Raw genomic sequence first — 24,012 nt, 5'->3', positions numbered from 1 at the left:
TGTTGTGAAACCCCAAATCCATTCCAAACCAATAAAATCAAGTGTTAGGCTAGACTGAAAATATGAATACCTCCAAATACATTTAATTACAATCTATGATAATCTATTTGTAGGGATAATGTATTCACTCATGTAATCAAGATATATTTATCAGGAACCTAGTAGGCATTGGTTACTGTGTTTTAACTTACTACTAATGTTTTAAATTACTGTCATGGAAGGTTTCCAGGGTTTTGGAAGCATTGGCAGAAAATTTGAGAGTTGAAGATACCCTAGCATTCACATGGTTCAAATTTCCCCAATCTACACAAATGATTAATTGTTCAGTAACTGACAGCTGACTAGCTAGCCAGTGCTTGAATGATTCCAGGAAACAGGACAATCAATAGTTGAATAGGTTTTAGTTCTTAGAAAGTATTATGTAATTATAGAAAAATGAGTGTATCCCCCAAATTTTCACTCATTATTTCTAATTAGATCTCCCGTTTGCACATCAAATCTCCTAGATAATGTCCTTTTAAATATTCAGGAAAATTTTAACATGCTTCCAAGGCTTCTATATATAATCCTAAAAATATCTTCAGTTTTTACAATCCACCCATATTTAAACTCATGGTCAGCATAATCATCATTTCATTGTCCGTTTCTGGAAATTTTTACTAAAATTTAAAAAGCCCTTTTAAAATTCTAGAATGTAAATGGTCTAATTTATCATTTTTGTGTGTATATGTTCTCTAAGTTTTCTTTTTAATTCCATTTAGAATTTCTGTATATTCTGTGATTAGGATCTGAATGCACACAGACACTGGTACACAGACATACACACATACAAACCCATCCTCTTCTGGAAAATACAATTTTCTAATGTCACCATACAGTATAATCCATTACTTCTGCACAGATTTTACAGATTTTACCTGGTTCTTTTAAATACACACACACGCACTCAGTTTTCTTCCCAGTCTCCATTTTACTTCACTGATCTACTTAATCTGTATTTGTACCAACTCCATAGCTTTAATTAACTATATTTTTACAGTGTGGTATGATTTCTATTTTATGGGCCAAACGTCATTATGCCATGCATAGATTTGTACAGCTTTGTGTTGCATTTTTTTGTTTCTTATGAGTATCTTTAGAAAAAATTGAATAATAAAACAAAATATTTTATTTTACTGTTTGTGATGGTTTGAAGCTATATGTACCCCAGAAAATCATGTTCTTAAAGTTAATCTGTTCTTAAAGTTAATCCATTCCCGTGATGTGTGTACCCATTGCAAATAGAATATTTTGGTGAGTAAGATTTACCCATCTCATTCAAAGTAAATTGTTTCTTACTAAAGTTCTTCATAAGAGAATGAAATTCAAGGAGAGAGAATAAACCACAGAAGCAAGAAGCTGAAGGCAACCTAATAACCTAATATAGAAGAGGCAGGCAAGACCAGCAGATGCCACCATTTGACCTGCAATCTGACAGAGGAGTCCAGGTTTGTTGGCAGCTGGTCTTCAGGAAGAAAGTATAACCTGATGATGTCTTGATGTGGACAGTTTTTCTCATCCTTAAAAATGTAAGCTTTTAAGCTAATCAACTCCCATTGTAAAGCCAACCTATTTCTGGCACATTGCATTTGGGCAGCCTAGCAGATTAGAACACGGTTCAAAGGGTCACAAATGATACGCTATAGGATAAAAATAGTGCATTATAAAATCCAGGCTTAATTTATCATTTTGTCATTATTAGCTTTTTGACATTGAACGATTTCCTTAAACTCTATTAGCTGGTGTGATGGTTATGTTCTGGTGTCAACTTTGCCAAGTGATGATGCCCAGTTGTCTCGTCAGGCAAGCACTGGCCTGACTGTTACTGCAGAGATATTTCATGGTAGGTTGATAAACTGGAAGGCCGGTATATTAAATCATCAGTCAGTTTATTGCACCTATGGCTGATTATATCTGCAATCAACTATACTATGTCTTCCACAATAATATTATCCAATCATTTGAAGGCTTTTAAGAAAGAAGAAAGATATTTTCACTGCTTCTTTAGTCTTTAGCTTGATGGCACTTTCATCAAGCTGCTAACTTTACAGCCTGCCCAATGGATTTGTACTCTTCCATTCCCATGGTTGCATGAGACACCTTTATGCAGCTCATATTTACAGATACCTACTGTTGGTTCTGTTTCTCTAGAGAATCCTGACTAATATAGCTGGCTTCATCATCACCAAAATGAGGGTGATCACTTCAAAGTGATTATGAAGCTGAATTGAGAACATGCAGTGATAATTAGTATGATTATATGAATAAAGAAAGGAATGAAAAGGTTAGGTTCTGGAAGATCTGTTAAATTTTCTAGCAAGTGTAGAATCTGCACACGCACATGTATGTCATCAACTTTCCATGATGTTTTCCTAAGTTTTGGGGTTTGAAAGCATTTTTGTTAATATACAATTCACATACCATAAAATGCACTCCTGAAGTTTACAATTTGGTGGGTTTTTGGTATATTCATTCACAAAAGTGTGCAACCATAATCACTACCTACTTCCAGAAAATTTTTATCACCCTCAAAAAAAACTCTGTACCCATTTAGCAGTCATTCCACATTAACCCCTTCTCCAGTCCCTACCAATCATTACTCTAATTTCTCTCTTTACATATTTTCCCATACTGGACATTTTATTGAAATAAAATCAAACAATATGTGGCCTTTTGTTAGTGAGCTTCTTTAATTAAGCATTATATTTTTAGGTTTCATTCATGTTATAGCATATATCAGCCTTTAATTTTTATGAGAAAATAATATTCCATTGTTTATAAACATTTTGATTTTCAGTTCATCAGATATGGGCTAATTTTAACTGATTCCATCTTACTTTTATGAATAATGATATTGACCATTCATGTACAAGTTTTTGCCTGGTCACATTTTTCAGTTCTCCTGAATACATATTAAGAAGTGGAATTGCTGTACACATGACCACTGTAGGGTTAAATTTTTGAGAAATTGCCAAATTATTATCCTATAGGGCTTCCCCATTTTACATACCCAACAGCAATGTATGAGAGTTGCAATTTTTCCTTATCCCTGTCAACACTTGCTATTATCTGCCATCCTAGTGGGTGTGAAGCATATCTCATGGTGGTTTTGATTTGCATTTCCTTAATGACAAATGACATTGAGCATGTTTTTTATGTAATTATTGGAATTTTGCATATATAGTTTAGATAAATGTCTATTCAAATCCTTCATTTTTAAAGTTAGGTTATTTGTCTTTTTACTGTTGAGATGTAAAAGTCATTTTTATATTCTTGATATAATATACCTTATGAGATATTATTGCAATTATTTTTTACCATTGTGTAGGTTGTGTTTTGTCTTTCTTAAAACTGTCTATGAAGCACAATAGATTTTAATTTTAAGGCTGATTTGCTTATTTTTTCTTTTGTGCTTGTGATTGTGGTGTCTATCTAAAAAACTATTGCCTAATCCAAGTTCACAAAGTTCTACACCTATGTTTTCTCTAACGAGTTTATGTTTTTATTTCTAATATTTAAGTCTTTTCAACTTCATTCTTTTCATGTTGCTATACAATTGTCTGAACATTTTTTGAAGACTATTCTTTTCCAATTGAATGATGTTGGCACACCATTGAAAATCATCTGGCCAAATTTCTGGGCTCTCAATTCTATTCTATTGATCTTTCTGTCTCTCCTTATTCCACTACCACATAGTATTGATTATTATAGCTTAAGGTTAAGTTTTGAGGTTTCAATGTATGAATATTTTAACTTTGTTATTCTTCAAGACCGTTTTAGCTATTAGCAGTCCTTTGCATTTTGTTATGAATTTTAGGATCCGTTTGTCAATTTTTGATTAAAAGATGGGTAGGATTTTGATAGGAATTACATCGCCACTGGGACTCAATCTGGGAGATATTGTTATCTAATAATACGAAAATCTTGATCTATTAACATGAAATGTCTCCATTTATTTAGGTCCTCTCCAATTAATTTTAATGATTTTTTGTAGTTCTCAGAGTATGAGTTTGTCTTTTGTCAAATTTATTCCTAATTATTTTATTATTTTTGATGCTATTAGTAATGAAATTTTTTCCTTTATTTCACTTTCAGATTGTTCATTGCCAGTGCATAGATTCAGTTTATTTTTATATATTGATGTTATATCCAGCTAACTAATGAACTAATTTATTAGCTCAAATAGTTCTTAGAATTTCCTGTATGTGTGTTAGGATTTTCAGTATTGATGATTGTTATTTCCGAAAACAGAGATCAATTCACCTCTTTCCTCCTAATTGGTATGTCTTTTTTTGCTTCTTTCCTTGTCAAGAACTTCCAGTGAAATAGTGAATAGAAATGGTGAGAGTAGATACCCATGCCTTGTTCCTCATCTTAGTTGCAGCTCTACAGTCTTTCAATATTAAGAATAATGTTAACTAAAAGTTTTTCATGGGTGCCTATCATCTTATTGAGAAAGTTCCCTTTTTCCTAGATTGCTGAGATTTTTTTTTTATCATAATAGGGTGATAAATTTTGTCAAATCCTCCCCACCTGGCTTTTATTGAGCTGATCATACAATTTCTGTTCTTTATTCTATTAATATGATGCCAAATATTGACTGATTTTCGTATGTGGAACTAACTTTGCATTTCTGGGATGAATACCATGTTGCCATCATGTATAATATATTTAATATATCAATGAATTCAGCATACCAGTATGCCTTTGAGGATTTTTACATCTATGTTCATTAAGAGACATTAGTTTTCAGTTGTTTCTTGTGATGCTATTGTTTGGTATTGCAGGGTAAAACTATCTTCATAGAATGTTTTGGGAAGTGTTCAATATCACTTCATTTTTTGAAAGATTTTGTGAAGGATTGAGATCAATTTTTCTTTATATGTTTGGTAGAATCCACCAGTAAATCCATGTTGCCCAGAGATTCCTTTTTTTTGGTGGCTGAGGTAGGTGGAGGGTGGAAAATTTCTTGATTATTAAGCAATTTCCTTACTTTTTTGAGGCAACATACAGATTCTCTACTAATTTTTGACTCACTTTGAGTAGTCTGAGTCTTTTTTGGAATTTTTCTATTTTGTCTCTATTACTTAATTGGTTGTCATTCAGTTGTACCCTCTTATACTCCTTTTTGTTTCCATAAGCTTCAGAGTTATGCCCCCTCTTTCATGATACTTTTAGCAATTTGAGTCTTTTTCTTTTTTCCTTGGTCGACCTAGTTAAAAATTTGTCAATTTTGTTGATTTTTTCAAAGTATTCTTTATTAATGCTCTATGTCACTTATTTCCCCTCTAATAATCATTCCTTTCTTCTGCTTGTTTTGGGTTTAGTTTGCCCTTTTTTCCCTAACTTCTTAAGTTTTAATGTTAGGTTATTAGTTTTAACACAAATATTTATAGCTATTAATCTCCCTGCTTTAACAGTTTTTCATATGCTTTTGTATATTGCATTTTCATCTTAATTTATCCCAATACATTTTCTAATGACCATTTGATTTCTTCTTTTGTTCATTGGCTATTTTTTTTTTATTAACGGAAAGAAAAAAAAAGAAATTAACACAACATTTAGAAATCATACCATTCTACATATGCACTCAGTAATTCTTAACATCATCACATAGATGCATGATCATCGTTTCTTAGTACATTTACATTGGTTTAGAGGAACTAGCAACACAACAGAAAAAGATATAAAATGTTAACATAGAGAAAAGAAATAAAAGTAGTATAATAATAAAAAAAAAACCTATAGCTCAGATGCAGCTTCATTCAGTGTTTTAATATGATAACTTTACAATTAGGTATTATTGTGCTGTCCATTTTTGAGTTTTTGTATCTAGTCCTGTTGCACAGTCTGTATCCCTTCAGCTTCAATTACCCATTATGTTACCCTGTTTCTAACTCCTGCTGGACTCTGTTGCCAATGACATATTTCAAGTTTATTCTCGAATGTCCGTTCACATCAGTGGGACCATACAGTATTTGTCCTTTAGTTTTTGGCTGGACTCACTCAGCATAATATTCTCTAGGTCCATCCATGTTATTACATGCTTCATAAGTTTATCCTGTCTTAACGCTGCATAATATTCCATCGTATGTATATACCACAGTTTGTTTAGCCATTCTTCTGTTGATGGACATTTTGGCTGTTTCCATCTCTTTGCAATTGTAAATAACGCTGCTATAAACATTGGTGTGCAAATGTCTGAGAGCATCTTGCTCAACTTCCATATATTTGCATCTTTCCCAAATTTCTTTCTGTTATTGATTTCTAATTTCATTTCATGGTGGTTGAAAACATCCTTTGCATGATTTCAATCCTCTTAAATTTATTGAGACTAATTTTATGGATTAAAATTTGTATGTACCTGGAGAATGTTTCATGGGCATTTGATGAAATGTGTATGTTTTATTTGTTGGGTTTTCTATGTATTTCTGTTAGGTCTACCTCGTTTGGAGTGTTGTTTATGTCTACTATATCCCTGTTGATTTTCAGCTTAGTTATTCATTCTATTATTAAAAACCTCTATATATTATTGTTGAATCATCTATTTTTCCCTTCAATTCTGTTAGTGTTGTATCATTTATTAGGTGTCCCTGCTATTAGGTTCATATATTTTTAAAATTATTATATGTTCTTGATAGATTAACCCGTTTCCTGTTATATATCTTGCTTTTGCTCTAGTAATAATTCTTTCTCTTAAAGTCTATTCAGCCTAATATCAATACAGCCAATTCAGCTCTCTTTACTGTCCTGTTTATGTGGTATAGTTTTTTATTCCCTTTCAATTTGTGTTGTTGAATCTAAAGTGTGTTTCTTATAATCAACATATTTGTAATCAGTTTTAAAATCTATGATACCGACATCCACCTTTGAACTGGAGTACTTAATCTATTTATATTTAATGCAATACTGAAGGTAGAATGTATACTTGCCATTTTGCTGTTTGTTTTTTGTCTTATTTCTTGCTTGTTCTCCTATTCCTCCATCAATGGCTTCTATGTGCTAAATAGTATTATCTACTGTACCTTTTTAATTAACTTGGCATTCATTTATGATTTTTTTTTGACAGATTCAGCACATTTATTGAGAGTTCATCATATGCTAGATAATACATATGAATTTGCCATACACCAGGATGCACATACATATGCTAGGTTATATATATATTTATCTTGCCCTTAAGGAACTTAGTGAATAGATAATTCTAATGCAATGTTTTAAAATACTCTTAGCCAGTAATAAAATTTCCAATTAAATATGTCCGTTTTTGGAAGAAACTATCTGATTTATGATATAGATTCTGGGCATAACCACAGTCGAAATTTAGAGTGTTCCTATAGCAAAGCAATCATTCAATTACTAATTATTAAAAATTATTAAAATATAAATATATCATTACTTATTTTAAAATTATCAAAAATGATAGTTTTAAAAGAGAATAATGTAACTGAGAAATCAGGGTTTAAGGGATGATTTTGCTTACTGAATCATTATATAGATATTCCTTTTTGCTTTCTGGTATATTGGAGCAAACAGAAGGAAATTCCTGGAATCTCTGAATTGTCATCCAGCTGCCTTGATCTCTGATAACGATTGCTTAGCCTTTTCCTTCTGCCCCTGTGATGGTAACTGCCTTGTGATTAACCTTCATTTGTACCCATTTATCCAGTTCAATTTTAGAGTCTTGTAATCACTAATGACAGCCCCTAATGTTTATTAATGAAGGGTCTTTGGTCAGCCCAGATCTAACCCACCCTAAATCCAAAATTATCTTGATAACTGAGATTGGATCTAACCAAACTGGGCCCGCCTGTCTTTCCATCACAAACATAGTATGCCCTTCCATTTATTTAGGTCTTCTGTGATTTCTTCTAGCAATTTTTTGTAGTTTCCTTTACATAAGTCTTTTGTATCCTTAGTTAAGTTTATTCTTAAATATATTATTCTTTTGGTTGCAATTGTAAATGAATTTTTTTTCTTGATTTCCCCCTCAGATTATTCATTACTAGTGTATAGAAACACGACAGATTTCTGAGTTTTGATTTTGCTGTACTCATTTATTAGCCTATTTGGATGTCTTTTGTTTAGTTTTCTAGCCTAATTGCTCTGGCAAGAAATTCAAGTCCAATGTTAAATCAGTGGTGACAATGGGCATCCCTTTCTTCTTCCTGATTTTAGAGGTAATGCTTTCTGTAATTCATTATTAAGTAGAATGCTAGATGTGGGGTTTTCATATATGCCCTTCATCATTTTAAACCTTTCTTTCCTAAAAGTGCTCTAAGTGTTTTTATCATGATGACATGCTAGATTTTGTCCAATAAATTTTCTGCATCAACTGAGATTATCATGCATTTCTTTCCCCTTCATGAGGTTAGTCTGATGTCCTATACTGATTTCTTTATATTGAACTGACCTTGCATACAAGGAATAAATCCCACTAGATCATGTTGTGTAATCCTTTTAATATCTTTTTGGATTCTCTTTGCTAGTATTTTGCATATAACTTGCTTCTATATTTATAACAGGTATTGGTTTGTAGTTATTCTGTTTTTTTGGTATCTATATCTTCATCTGGCTCTTGTATAATGATGATGACCTGTTAGGATGAATTAGTGATTTCTCCCTCTTCAATATTTTTGGAAGAATATGAGGAGAATTGGAATGGTCTTGGAAAATTTGATAGAATTCCTCTGTGAAATCATTTGGTCCTGGGCTCTTCTGTGTTGGTAGTTTACTGACTACTGACCCAATCTATTTCCTACTAATTTGTTTGTTAGAGATTGTTCATCAATTCTTTGTTCAGCATAAGTACTTTCTTCTAAATTTATTCTTTTAAATCTGGGTTAATTTACTGACATACAGTTCTTCATAGTATTTCTATTACAGTGTTATTTTTTATTTCAGTTGGATCCATAGCAAAGTCACCCTTTTCATTTATGATATTTGCTATTTGTATTTGCTCTCCTTTTTTCTTTGTCAGTCTAGCTAAATGCTCATATTATCGATCTTCAAAGAACCAAATTTTGGTTTGCTGATTCTCTATTGTTTTTGTTCTCTATTTCATGTATTAATACTATGTTCATTATTATTTCATTCATTCTGTTCCCTATTTGTTTAGTATATGCTTCTTTTTCTAGTTCTTCCTGTTTTAAAATTAGGTCTCTGACTTGAAGAGTTTCTCCCTTTCACTGTGGGCACTTAGAACTACAAAATCTGTCTTTCAGCATTGCCTTTGTTACATACCAGAAATTTTGGTATATTCTAGTCTCATTTTCATCAGCCTCAAGATACTTCCTAATTTACTATGCAATTTCCTCTTTAACAGATTGGTTGCTTAAAGGTCATTGTTTATGGCTCAATGGTAGAATTCTTGCCTACCATGCTGGAGACTTGAGTTTGATTCCCAGTGCCTGCCCATGCAAAAAAAGTATATTGTTTAATTTTTAAATATTTGTATTTTCTTTTTTCTGTTATTGATTTCTAGCCTCCTTCTGCTGTGCTCAGAGAATACAAATTGTATGATTTCAATATTTTTAATCCATTGAGACAGGTTTTTTAATCTGACATATGATTTATCCTGGTAAATATCTGTGTACACCACTGAAAAATGCATATTCTGTTACTGAGTAGAAAAATGGATAGTCTGTTGTTGGGTATAGTGTTCTATATATCTCTGTTAACTCTAGTTGATTTGGAGTACCATTCTAGACTTTTACTTATTTATCTGTACAAATGTTGTAAGAATTACTGAAAGGGGTATGTTAAAGTCTCCTACCCAAATTGATTTACAAAGTCAATATAATACTGATCAAAATTCCAACAGCGTACTCTGCAGAAAAAGAAAAGATAATTATCAAATTTACTTGGAATGGGAAAGAGCCTCAAATAGCCAAAAAAATGGAAAAAGAACTGTGAGGACTCACACTTCCCAGTTTTAAAACATAATATAAAGCCACAGTAGTCAATAGAGCATGGCAAAAGAATAGGGATAGAAATATTGGTAAGTGGAATTGAATTATGACATCAGAAAGAGATCTTTACATCTATGGTCACCTATTTTTTGACAAGCCTCCCAAGGCCACTCAACAACAACAGAATTGTCTCTCAAACAAATTGGATATCCATATTCAAAAGAACGAAAGAGGACTCCTATATCAATCCATACACAAAAAACAATTCAAAAAGACCAGAGACAGAAAAATAAGAGCCAGTACTATAATCCTCCTAGAAGAAAATATTTGGAAGAATCTCCCAAGATGCAGTGACAGGAGATATTTTCTAAGACCCTTTACACAAAGCACAAGTAACAAAATAAACAGATAAATATGGTCTCCTCATAACTGAATACTTCTGAATGTCAAAGGACTCTGTTGAAACAGTGGAAAGGTAGCAAACAGAATTTGAGAAAATGTTTGTAAATTACATAACTGAGAGGGGTTTGAAATCAAGAAAATTTAAGGAAATCCTACAGCTTGACAATAAATAAACAACCTGATTAATACTGACAGGGGTTTGATATCAAGAAAATTTAAGGAAATCCTACAGCTCAACAATAAATAGAGAAACAACCTAATTAATAATGAACAAAAGATGTGAACAGATCTTTTTCCAAGGAGGGAATACAAATGTTCAAAAGACATCTTCATAAGCTATTAGGGAAATGCAAATCAAAACCACAATGAAGTATTTTTTTACATCCTCTAGAATGCCCACTACTAAACAGGAAAATGCAAAATATTGAAGAGGATGTGGAGAAATAGGGATACATTCACTACTGATGTAAATGTAAAACAGTACAGACTCTGTGGAGGATGGTTTGGCAGTTCCCCAAAAAGTTTGGTAGAGAGTTGCCTAATGCTCTAGCAGTCCTGCATTCAGTATGCACCCAGAAGACCTGAAAGCAGGGATACAAACACTTGCACATCAATCTCCGTAGGGGTATTGTTCACAATTGCCAAAAGAATAGAAACAACTCAAGTGTCCAAGAAGAGATTAATGGATAAACAAGTGTGGTATAATACCTACTGTTCTAGTTTGAAAGCTGCCAGAATGCAGTATAGAATTGGAATGGCTTTTAAAAAGGAAATTTATTAAATTGCAAGTTTACAGTTCAATGATTATTTTTATTTATTTTTTTGTTATTATTTTCTAAGTGCTTTCCCTGGAGAGTACAATTAACATCTTAATTTATAACAATTTAGTTTGAATTAATATACATATAGTATATGCATACTTTCATACAAATTACATGTTATATACTTTGTGTCCAGGAATACAGATTTATAATTATTGTTTTATATAGTTTTGATTTAAATCAGATAGTATATAAAAAATTACAGCCAAAAATCTCTTTGTGCTGTCTTATATATTTAACTATGTAGTTACATACATCAGTGTTCTTTATTTCTTAACATTGATCCAAGTTGCAACCAAATTTTTTCTTTTTTTTGAAGTCCTTTCATTATTTGCTATGACTGATTTTCTCAGTTTTTCTTTATCTAGCTGTGCCTTAATTTGTTCTTCACCCTTCAAAGCAAAGTCTTGTTGGATTCAGAATTTTTGGTTGGGAGTCTTTTCTTTCCTCGGTTTGAATATGCTATCCCACTGTCTTCAGATCATTATGTTTTTTGCTTTTTTTTAATGGGAAATCAGCTATTAATTATGTTGAGTATTCCTTGTATGTGATGAGTTGACTCTGTCTCACAACTTTCAAAAACATCTATTTCCCTTTGGCTTTTTGACAATGTGATTATGATGAACCTAAATATGGAATTCCTTATGGAGTACATTGGATATTTTTAATACATAGATTAATGTTTTTCATCACATTTATTAGTTTTTTAGCCTGATAGTCTTTCATTTCACTTCTTACTCTCTATTTCTGAGACTTGATACCTTGACGGTGTCCCACAGGTCTTAGAGGCGCTGTTAATTTTATTGACTCTTTTTAAATTCTGTACCTAAGACTGGTTAATCTCAATGGCCCTGTCTTCAGATCTTGAGTTTCTTTTCTTCTGCATGCTTAAGTAGTCTAGTGAACTTTTCATTTCAGCTATTGTGCTTTTGAACTCCAGCATTTATACTTGATTATTTTGAATGAATTTTAGTTTTTATTTAAATTGTCTATTATGTGACAACTTTATCTTACTTTCTTTTTGTTCTCTAGACATAATTTCCTTCAGTTCTTTCTACATGCTTAAATAGATTATTTGAATCATTTTTCTAGTAATTCCAATATTTAGGATTTCTCAGGAACAGTTCCTATTGAAAAAAATGTGCATATATTTTGAAAACTGATATTTTTTTTTTTTTTTTTTAAAGAGAGAGGGAGGAAAGGAAGGAAAGACAGAGAAGGAAGGAAGGATGGAAGAACGGGAAACATTTTTAAACATTTTCTTGTTTTATTATATTTTGTTTGTTTGCTTGTTTTTTACATGGGCTGGGGCCGGGAATCGAACCGGGGTCCTCCGGCACGGCAGGCAAGCACTCTTGTCCGCTGAGCCACCGCGGCCCGCCGAAAACTGATATTTTAAATAATATAATGTGGCAACTTTGGAAATCTGATTCTTCCCTCCCTTCAGGATTTGTTATTGTTGCTGTTATTTGTTTTTAATGACTTTGGTTAATTAAATCTATAAGGTTTTATATTGTGTTGAGTGTGTACACTCATGGCTCTGTTTACCTCAGTGGTAAGCTAATTAGTGGACAAAAGTACTATGAATGATTGGGAATAGCAAGTCTTTCTGTCATTACTAAGTTGCTCTGCTTGCATTTTGGGAAATGCCTTAGATGCTTACTTAGGAAAATGATGGCTCTTCCTTACCTTTTACTTCCTGCTTACTCAGAGAATCCAGCAGAGGTGAGCACGTCGTGCCTTCCCAGGTCTTTTCTGAACACGTCCATAGTCCTGAGCAGATACACAAACCTTCACATGCTTATGGCCTTCTAGATTCTCAGCATAATGCCAGAGTTTTCATGACCTTCCATGGACATTTCATTCCCCACTTTCTCTTTTAAGCTTTTCAAATAGCTATTATTTGCTTACACTGCTATCTACTGTCTCAGGCAGCTATAAGGACAAATGATTTGTGCTTACTGTAATTGGCTAATTCTGCAAGTCAAAAGGCTGTTCATAGTTGGGGATTTTAAGTCAGGATAATTAAAGACCACTTTAAGGGTAGGGTCTTCTGTGGAAACACTAAACAAAACAAATAATGTCAATTCCCTGAGAATATGTTTTGAAAGGGTACCAGGCCCTTTCTGTCTTCTTCAATTGCTACCAGGCTGTCAGTTTGCGGAAAGATGTTTACAAGTCTTCCACAGAGCTGTGGAAGTTGTGATGGAAAATAGGGCAAGTTAAAACATCACAAAATCAACAGTTATCACTGAAAACCAGCAATTTTCTTGAGTAAATTCTGCCCAGATTGCAACAAACTTTGCTGAATTTTTGGACATCTTAAAAAGTTATTGTGACATTTTTTGTCAGTTTTCTGGTTGCTTTCATGAGAGGTTTTTCAAGGTTCTTTCTCAGCCATTCTTGCTGACATCACCCCAGTTATGAGTTGTTTTGTTTTTTAAACATTATTTATGCTGACTCTCTCCACAAAAGATTGGATAAGCAAGGATATCTGATATCCTATCAAATTGATTTTTTCCTCTATGATTCATCCATCATTCTTACTAAATATCCCTGAATTATGCTCCATCCATACTAAACCATTTGCTTTCCAACTCTTAACAACTTATTCACTCAGCTCAAATGCTCTGTGTTCCCTCCTACATTTCACCTGGGCAATTCCCACCAATTCATTGGAATTCTTGTCTGGGTTTATCTCCTCTAGGAGTCTTTCACTAACCTTTCTCAACGAGGCAGGTTTGGGAGAGCCTAATATGGTTTTATAACAGCCTTTTGGCCTCTCTTATACCATTTGTCATACACTATCATGTTTGTCTCCTAAGTGCAAAGGAAACTCATGCAAAGTATTTTTTTTCAGCAGAATGATATAATCCTAACTTAACACATATGTGTTTAAGTATGTGGGGTCTGGCAACACACAATAGAAACAGACACAGGTTGAAAGGGCATTGGTTTACATGGTGAGCAATTATCTCTGAATTGTTATGATGATTGTGCTTTTTCCACTTTATATTTTTCTGTATTTCTGAATGTAAACCTATGATTTTTAATATCTTTTTTTTTTTTTTTTTTTTTTTAAGAAATAGAGAATTTGAAAAGTTTGACATCTAAGCCTTGGAATATTCCTATTTGTCTCTAGGTGATTGACCCACCTTGGAAAGGTATTGCCGTTAGGGAAAGACAAATCAAGGTCAATAGAGGGTCCTTCACATCGAAGGAGGATGGTCACTTAAGATAGCTGAATTGATCCTGTTTAATAGGCTACAGAACCTTCTGGCACCCATCAGAGCAATCTCAGACTACAAAAAGGATAACTGAGTTAACTGTTGTTAAAATTCTCTTCCATTATACTTATGACTAAGTCGTAATGAAGTTAAAGCGCCGTGGTTCTCCATCCCTGAGGTCCACTGTGGAATATGACCCAGCTTAGATTTCTACAGCAATCTTGCCTAGGACCTTGGTCATTGGCTATACGGCATTCACTTAGTACTACTGAACATCTAGTGAAGGCAAAATGTATATTATCTGTCTCGTCCTCAGACTCTTACTCTAATCTTATTTATTCTTTTTAAAAATTCTTTTATTAGTTTTCTTTTAAAATTTCTGTTTTGGCAAAATATTGAAAACCTTTAATTCACCATGTTAGCCATTTTCGATTGTATGATTCAATGATATAAATTATCTTCACAATGTTGTGAAACCACTGTCAGCATGTGTTTCCAAACTTTTTCATAATCCTAAACAGAAACTCTGTGTTCTTTAGGCAATTACTTCATTTATCTTCCACTAGACATTGGTGACCTCTACCCTAATTTCTGGCCTGAAAGTACCCATATGAGCTTCAAGCCATTGTCTCCCCACTGTCCCTGCTCAGTGTCTTGAATGAAATTCAGTGCCGAAATTTCTGTTTACGTTTTTGTACTCCTGATTGTTTAGTCTCTCTGTACCTTTGAAAATTTAAACCCTATACTGGTTTGAATCTGTTATGTATGCCAGAAAAGCCTATGTTTTCTCAATCTTTCCCTGTGGGTGCAGACCTATGATGGATGGGACTTTTGCTTAGGTGGTTTCCACAGAGATGTGACCCAACTAATTCAAGGTGGGTCTTAATCTTCTTGCTGGAGTACTTTATGAAAGGGTGAAACACAGGGACATTTTGGAGAGAGAAAGGAGACACTGTAGGAAAACAAGAAGAACCCACAGAAGCTGAGAGAGCCATTTTGAAACCATAATCCAAGAGAGAAAGACCAGCAAATATCACCAAATATGTGCCTTCCCATGTGTGCTGGTCTGAAAGGAAGTATGCCCCCTAGAAAATCCATGTTTTAATCAAAATATCATTTCACAAAGAATAATCTCTATTCAATACTGTATGTTTGAAACTGTAATGAGATCATCTCCCTGGATGATGTGATTTAGTTGAGAATGGTTGTTAAACTGGATTAGGGGATGACATGTCTCCACCCATTTGAATGGGTCTTGATTAGTTTCTGAGGTCCTGTAGATGAGGAAACATTTTGGAGAATGGGAGATTCAGAAAGAGCAGAATCTCTTCTGAGATGTAGAGAGTTCACGAGCCAGCCATGAGATGTAGAGAGTTCACGAGCCAGCGACCTTTGGAGATAAAGAAGGAAAACGCCTCCCGGGGAGCTTCACGAAATAGGAAGCCAGGAGAGGAAGCTAGCAGATGATGCTGTATTCACCATGTGCCCTTCCAGATGAGAGAGAAGCCCTGACTGTGTTTACCATGTGCCTTTTCACTTGAGAGAGAGACCCTGAACTTCATCGGCCTTCTTGAACCAAGGTATCTTTCCTTGTATGTCTTTGATTGGACATTACTATAGATTTGTCTTAATTGGGACATTTTCTCAGCCTTAGAACTGTAAACTAGCAGCTCATTAAATTACCCCTTTTAAAAACCATTCTGTTTCCGGTATATTGCATTCTGGCAGCTAGCAAACTAGAACACAACATGACAGAGGAACCCTGGATGCCAGCAGACTTTCCTCAGAGATGGTATCTCCCTCTTGATGCCTTAATTTGGACATTTTTGTGGCCTTTGAACTGTAAATCTGTAACATAATAAACATCCATTATTAAAAGCCAACCCATTTCTGGTATACTGCATTTTGGCAGCTTTAACAAACCCAAGCAATCCCTGTTCAATTCAGACTGACTTACGATCATTAGGATTTCTTCTGTTAGATTCTATCACCTCATAGCTGCTCTCCAGCCTCCAACCTTCCTCATTTTCCCAACCAGGTATTGTTATAAATTTAATTTCCATCCCATTTTCTACTGGGTTCTAATTTTCTTTGACCAGCCCTTAAAAAATGGAGACTTTGTGAGGATTATATACTTAGAGCTCAATCCCGAATATATACCTGGACGTTCCTCTTCAGAGTTTCCTTGCCTTTCTGCTCCAGTATATAACAATTTTCTGTGTCCTTCCTCTGTACCGAACCAGGTTCCGTGAATCTGGATCCTAGAAGAACATCAGTCAGTTGACTAGGTTGTGCTGAATGTGAATGCCTTTTCTAAGTTCTACAGGTTGCCCTTTCCAGGACTTGATCAAGACATGTAATATTAATCAACATATTCTGTGATTAAAATATTCAAAAAGTAAGCAAACAAAGCAAAAAGCTTACTCTAGTAGAGGACATAGGTATTGCAAAAATCACAACAATCTAAGCGAGTAAATAGGTAACATAAAACTACTACCAACTTAGAGTGTTTAGAGTTCAGGTTAAAGACATTTTTAGTCTGGACATATTTTATTTAAGACACAAAATACATAACACATGCTAGAAATTGTTCCATAAAATGTTTTCCAGTACTTAAAAGAACAAACTGTGTTTTGGACGTTCACTTAGAAGGAGCTGTTACATGATGGTGGTCACTGCTGCATAGAGCCCCTCTAGGCTCTTCATAGCCCAGAATGGAGTCCAGCTCTTTGTCTCCACTCAGAAGGTCTTCCAGAATCTGGACTTACCTTCTCTCCATCTTCATCTCTCCTCTCGTGCCCTCTTTGGTCACTGTGCCCGAGGCAAAAGAACCATTTGCACTTCACCAGATGTCACATTGTCTCTCTCGCCTCCATGGCTCTAAACATCATTTCCTATACTCAGAATACTAGTTCCTGATTCTTCTTTGCTCCACTGTTCTTCAAACTCAGCTCAGTCATGTGTGGCAGATAGAAAGTCTTTGACACCCCTAGATATTTTAAATGCCCAAGAACTCTCTTTGCTTATCTCTGCCACTGATTAACCATTCCATATCATAATTGTCGCTTATTTCTCTGTCCTTATCATTGGACTGTGAACTCATTGAGAGCATACTTAGCTTCCTCCATTATATTCCTTGACATAGGCTAATTAAATGTCTGATAACATGCCAAACAAAGATTTTTTTTAATCTGTTGTGGTAATGCATGCACACATACACACACAACCAGGCATATACATATATTACTTTTCAGTACCACACTTGTTTGAAGAATTTACAGATAACTTAATATGCTGATGTGAGGCTCTCACAACAGAACTTTTTGATCTCCCCTGAAGTACTGTTCATCCTTCACTCAGTTTAAATTTTAAACCCACTTGGCCCAGTGTCTTCTCTTCTTTGCTTCCTTTGTGCAAATTGCCAGGCTCAAAGGAATGCTGAAGAATGACACTGAGACCAAATGAATGATGCCTGTACAGAAGAGCCACTGCAGAATAAAATGCATCTAAATGGCAGGGCTGTGATGGATCCCTTCTCCTGCTTGCCCTTGAAAGCCAGCAGGAGCATCCGTGTTGGATAATAATTACTTTGGCTTGCTTGAAGGCATAGCATTTAGCTTATAGGACATTGATTCATTTGGATCCTGTGTCTATTTCAGCCCCAGGGCATTCCCCACTGTTGAAATTGACACAGAACAGGAAAAGATAAATGGGTAAAGGCTGGGGTTTTGGGAAGCCCTGAGGCTGATATTGATGAGGCAGCAATCTTGGCCGTTGGCTTCTTGGGGCTCTTCTCCACCACTGGGAAAGCACACTGTGTCCTGTCCAGGAGTAAAACTACCTCACCAACAAAGTGGAAGCCAACTTTGCATCACTTTGGATGGAAAGAGAAACACTGGGAGCTCTGAAAAGTAACAGATGAGAACTAGAGTTGCTAGAATTAAAATCAGGAGAGAACTCACATTCCAGGGTCTTATGCTTTGAGTTTCTTCAACATATGGAAGTTCAGCTCACTTACTTCCTACCTGTGTAGTCCTAACTTCTTGACCAAAACTCTTTAAAAAGTGAGAACCGGAGCCAAGCCACTTGCTTTCACTGTGTTAAACAATTCTGGAACAAAATATTTTTCTGTTTCTATATTAACCAATATGAGGGTAAGGCAAAGACTGCTTCGGTACTTGCTCCTGGAAGATTAAACTTTGCTTCAACTAAAATAGTTTATATATTAAGACAAAAAGGTTGTTCTTCAATATTTATGCCAACCCCTACACCCCTGGTTTCCACCAAGCCAAAACTCTCATATAACTCTCCCAATCCTAAATAGCTCTTCACCTTACAAAACCCATCTTAAAAGCACCCAGTCCAGGCACTAAATATACATTTTTGAACCTCCCCTGACTTCACTCTTTTAGATACTAACAGGAATCCAACAGAATAGTATTTTCCCTCATTTTGTAAGACCAATCTTATTCACTCTGCTTTAGGGAGTTAGGGAAGCCAACATTACAAATTATTTCTTCTCTAAACTAAAATGTTCCCATCCTATAAACCATTCCCTTCTACACAAATCCCTGCCTGTCAGAATCCTACTTTGACCTCTTCTCAGATGCATCTGATAAAAGCATGGAAGCCTTAAGCTCCTCTTCTTACAGAATTGGATTTCATCAAATTTTAACCACCTCATGCCCATGCATTTATATATTTATCTTCTCAGCACAATAACCAGCACAATGAAAACAACAACAAAACCAGCTGAGTTGAATCAATGGTGGGTGAAGTACAGTGAAGAAGTTCCAGCTTCTTTGGGGAGAAAGTCAAAGACGGAAATTTGTGGGATTAGTTCAAGAAATTTTTATAGCCCTGCACATTTGGAAGCTTCTTGCTGTAACTTGCTGATTGGTGTAAATAAACTGAATGATTCTGACCTGGTCTACTTAATGATTATTGTTTCATTACAGAAAATCACAGTTAAAAGGAGTGGCCCTGTGAAATGACCTCAGGTGTAGCCTACAGGGCGGCCTCTGAACTAGTAATTATTCCAGGCATTCCAAATTCCCAGGGAAGGTCAATGCCTCCAAACTGAGTCAGGTCAAAAAGGCAATGTGGTCAACAGTACTCAGGCTGGTCTGTAGTCCACTAAACATTCTTTCTGTCTCTAAAATGGATTGAAGACAATTCAAAGACAGATTATCAGTTTTACTGAAGTTCTAGAACTGAATCTGCCACAGTATTCAGAAGGTGCTTGTGGAGCTATAATAACTCTTAGTGACTATTTTAGGTTATAACACAAGAGCTTGAGAGTAAGGACACCAGCACTTATATGCTTTCCCCTGCTGTTGGGAGTTGAATCATGTCTCCCACAAGAGGCATGCTGAGGTTCCAACCATTTGTCCTATAAGTGTGAACCCATTTGTAAATAGGACCTTTGAAATATTATTAGTGAAGCTGTGCCCAAATTGAACGAGGGTGGGTCTTAATCCAATATGGCTGAAATTCTTACAAGAAAAAGAAATTGGACATGAAAAAGAAGAGCCATGAGGCACACCCTAGAAGCTGAAAGTCGGTATAACTTAGATTAGAGGGATAAGATGCTGCCATGTGCATCACCATTTGATGTAAAAGCCATGGAACCCCAATATTTGCCAGCCAGCTTGTACATATTGACCCTGCAAGGAAACAAGCCGTCTAGACTCTCAAAGCATGAGCCAGTAAATTCCTTTTGTTAAGACAAACCATTGCCGGGTATATGGTGTGTGTTTTAGCAGTAGGGAAATTAAAACAATTGTGCATTGTCATACAGAATTAACTGCTTAATAAAAGTTTCCCAATGATGGTGGATTTAAATGTATATTACTATAAGAGCTTTACCCCCATGTGGCCTTTCACTATAACTTACAATAAGGCTGCGACATTTTATAATTGCTGGAGACAGGTTTTGCATATCAACACAAAATATAGTTATTCATTAATAATTGATTGGAACAAGCTTCACTCTCATATTATAATGAATTATTAATTGATGCTCTTAAGGAAAATAGTTGTAAACCAAAGTTGCTTTATTTCTCCTTCCCTGCTCAGGTTTTAGCAGGGAATATTTGGAGAAGGAACAGATGCCACAAATTTAATTATGTAAACAAATCAGGGCATTACTTTTCAGAATTCATCATGTTATTTCAAAATATATCAAAATTAGCACATTCAATGACAAACTCATTTAAAGGATTTGCTCTAGCTGGGAAAAAAAAAAATTCTGGCCTTTAGGAAAATGAACATGACAGGTGAAGATCATTTATACAGAACTCTAAAAGCACTGGGAAGATTTCATGTAGGAAATCTGACATTTAGCATGATGAAGAATGTCAAATAATATAGACTCCATCATGCACTCCAGTTTGCCATGTGCTGGATGTTATGCAAGATTCTGTGCATTAACTACAGTGAGCAGAGGGTCCTCTCTCATCTCCCTTACCCTCTGTATCCCCATCTCCTAGAACAGTTTCTGGTACAGAGAAGGCTCTTGATAAATACATATTTTTATTTGGTAACAAAACATAGGATGATAGTTACACTTTTAAAAAAGTTTTCAGTCTATCTAGTTGGGGAGAAAAGACCCCAGCTGTACATAGCTTGATGATGATTTTAAAACATAATTAAGTGGCAAATGTCTTGAAGAGACAGTTACCATGCATTGCCAACAAATGCTGATTGTGTTCCAGCAATATGCCAAGCACTTTGCTATTCATTAGACATTCAGAATTGAATAAAGCCTTGTTCTCACATTTAAATAGATACTAACCTAATAAAAAGTATGAACAATTTGAACTGAAGTTCTCTGACAAGGCTGTTAGCATGATGTTTTAAGGTTCCCAATTCCATTGTATAATTAACTTGTTGAAGCCTCATCTTTGGCTTTCCACTGCCTACAAAATGAAAGCTCAATTCCTTAGTGGGAAATGTCCTAATCTACCATATCTGATTACTATTGCTCCCCAATATTAACTAGTTTCATTCCTCTCAATACACATATTAACTCCAATATCATTTGTCTATGAATAATTAAATATACTTTTCCTCATAATGGAAGCCTTACCCTCCATCCCCCCAGCTCCCCATAATTTAGTACTTGACTAGTTTCTAGTTCCTATTAGACTTTTAGATTCCCCTGAGGTATTTCTTACTTTCGCAACCTTCTCTGACTCAAGAACAACTTATTAAAGAGCAAGTATTTATTTTATAATTGTTAAAAATATTTAAAGAAATCAGTAATTTAGAATGAGACTATACAAGGTAAGTTTGTGCAAATGAAATGGAAGGATGGGGAAAATGATTAAAACTTTTACCTGAAAGAGAGCAGTGGAAAGAAAAATGAAAGAAAAATAGAAAGTTGTTGCTGCAAAAGACATTACTACTCTTGGGTACTGTTAGATATGGAGAGTAAAATAAATGTATCATTAGCCAAAGACACTGCTATTAAAAGAAATTGAGAAATTGAAATGGAAGTTAATAGAGAGAGAAGTTACTGAGTTCAGAATAGGCATAATGTGTTTAAGAGGATGACAAGCCATCCAGAAAAAAATAACTTTTGGGGAGTTTAAAATGTGGGCCTTTAGATTTAGAGAAAGAATAGAGGTCAAGAAGATGGTTTTGAGGTTCATATCTTTGTAGCATTTCAACAAATGTAATTTACTAGGTATATGTCTGTTTCCCCATTAGACTGCTGATTCTGATAGCAGGGACACAATCTCCATACATCATTGCTATAACACAAACAACAGGGATATTATACAAATAATGAAAAAAATGTATTTTATGTAAGAGAACCCCTGTATGATATATTGTTACTTAAGGCATGATCTCTGTTATAAGAAGTTAAGTTTCCTAGAGAAAATGAGACATGCACACACAGTTCTAGACACCTGGGCCAAGGGAGATGCACCAGAAGTCCTAGACATATAGGAAAAGAATGAGGAAAATGATTCCACCAATGGAAAGATTGAAGGGAAATAGAGTTATGGAAGTGTTCTTATTTGGTCTGGTCTTTTAATGAGGGCCAATTATTAAAATTGAAGGAATTTCCAAGTTAAGAAAAATCATGCTTTTGTAGGTTATCTGGCTTTTTTGTCTATGCCAGGGTGAAACAGCTTACACCTCAGGCAGAAGCGTGGACCTTAAATGTCACATCAAGGAAAGATGTCCATGAAGACACCCATCCACTAGGTCTAGGTTTGCCTGGATGGAACATGCTACTGTCTTTAGAGAATACATTTTTGTTTTTTGCTTGTTTGCTTGGTTTTCTTGCTTTCTTTTGTTTTCACTGGACAGTGATGTACTCTCTTTCTTGTTGTAAAAGAAAGAGGAAAAAGGAGGAGGGTGGTGCAACAACTAGTGGAGGCTTTTTCTCCATTCATCCCTTATTTTCAGGTTCACATTTCAAGCCTGCCTTCAGACTCTCTGGACTCCACTCGTGGAGTCCTATATAAATGCTGCCTTCTCTGCCATAGATTGCTTTGACACTTATTCTTGGCTAAGCTCCTTCTACACAAATGTTTTTTCTGTTAAGAACTTGAAATTTCTCATTCTTTGAGGGCTACTTTCTCATTCTCTTTTCTATTGCAAGTTTTTCCTCTGCATTCCTTATTATCATTTAACTAGGAACTCAGCAGGAGAGACAGCAACACACACACACAACACACACATACACACACACACATACATGTTTCAAGGAAATATCTTGCTTTTAAATTAAAAAATTACATTTTGTGAACTATTTGTTCTCCTAATAAATTAGTCCACAATTTTTACTTGAGTTTACCAATTAGAATTTATTTTTCAAATGAAGAACAGCTGGAAGTTGTTACTTAATTAATTATCATTGGCTGTTAGGTTTCATAACTCTGGGATGTGTACTAAAATCAGATTCAGAAAAAAAGATTCAAATGTCTTCTTGTAATATTTAATGTCTGTGACTTATGACATTAAAGTATGGCTACACAATAGGATAGTAGCATTTGTCTGCAAATCAAAATATTTCCTTTTTTAAAAAAAAATTGATTTACTAGTATAATATTCCAATCAGATTGTGCATAAACACACACATACACACACAATTCAAAACTGTTATGTTAAACTCTCAGTATCTCTCCAAATACTTGTGCATTAGAAAAGTCAAAGCAAGTAAGTCAGAAAATCTGCATGTGTATTCCCTGAATATGGGTAGGATAATATGTTAAGTTGAGGTGATAGTGTTGGGTCAGTGAACTGTGCCATAGTTACTGGGACCTCCTGAACTTCAAAAGGTCTTCTTCCTCTGAGTTGTTTTTGTTCTACAGCAGCACCAGGTGCAGGCTCAAGAAGAGAACGAGGGCTTTGGGGAGTAGGAAGGGATACGGTAAGGTTAGATGGTGAATGAAGTGGAATGAGAAGCAGAATTAAGCTGCCAAAGATCACTGAGACAGAGATGGACAGTGTCCAGGAGTGGCTGACAAGTTCAAATGGCAAGAGGAGACAGAGCCAAGATTCATGAGCCGGGATAAAGGGGATCTGAACAGAAGAAAACCTAAATGACTCTGATTACTGGCTCAGATTTTGCAATAAAATACAGTGCTCTGCCTT

The 24,012-nt window shown here is 34.9% G+C and overlaps 1 long non-coding RNA gene across 1 annotated transcript in view; it reads right to left on the bottom strand.

Moving 5' to 3' along the window:
* The window catches only part of LOC143676216 (uncharacterized), a 40,728-nt gene that overhangs the window by 15,987 nt on the left and 729 nt on the right, over window positions 1–24,012 (bottom strand). The window contains exon 2 of the long non-coding RNA XR_013171919.1: window positions 16,536–16,661. This is a non-coding gene — a long non-coding RNA (uncharacterized LOC143676216). The remainder of the gene's footprint in view (window positions 1–16,535; window positions 16,662–24,012) is intronic.

This window comes from Tamandua tetradactyla, chromosome 3, assembly GCF_023851605.1.
Source record: "Tamandua tetradactyla isolate mTamTet1 chromosome 3, mTamTet1.pri, whole genome shotgun sequence".
Lineage (NCBI taxonomy): Eukaryota > Metazoa > Chordata > Mammalia > Pilosa > Myrmecophagidae > Tamandua > Tamandua tetradactyla.
This window is presented reverse-complemented; position numbering and strand designations above follow the sequence as displayed.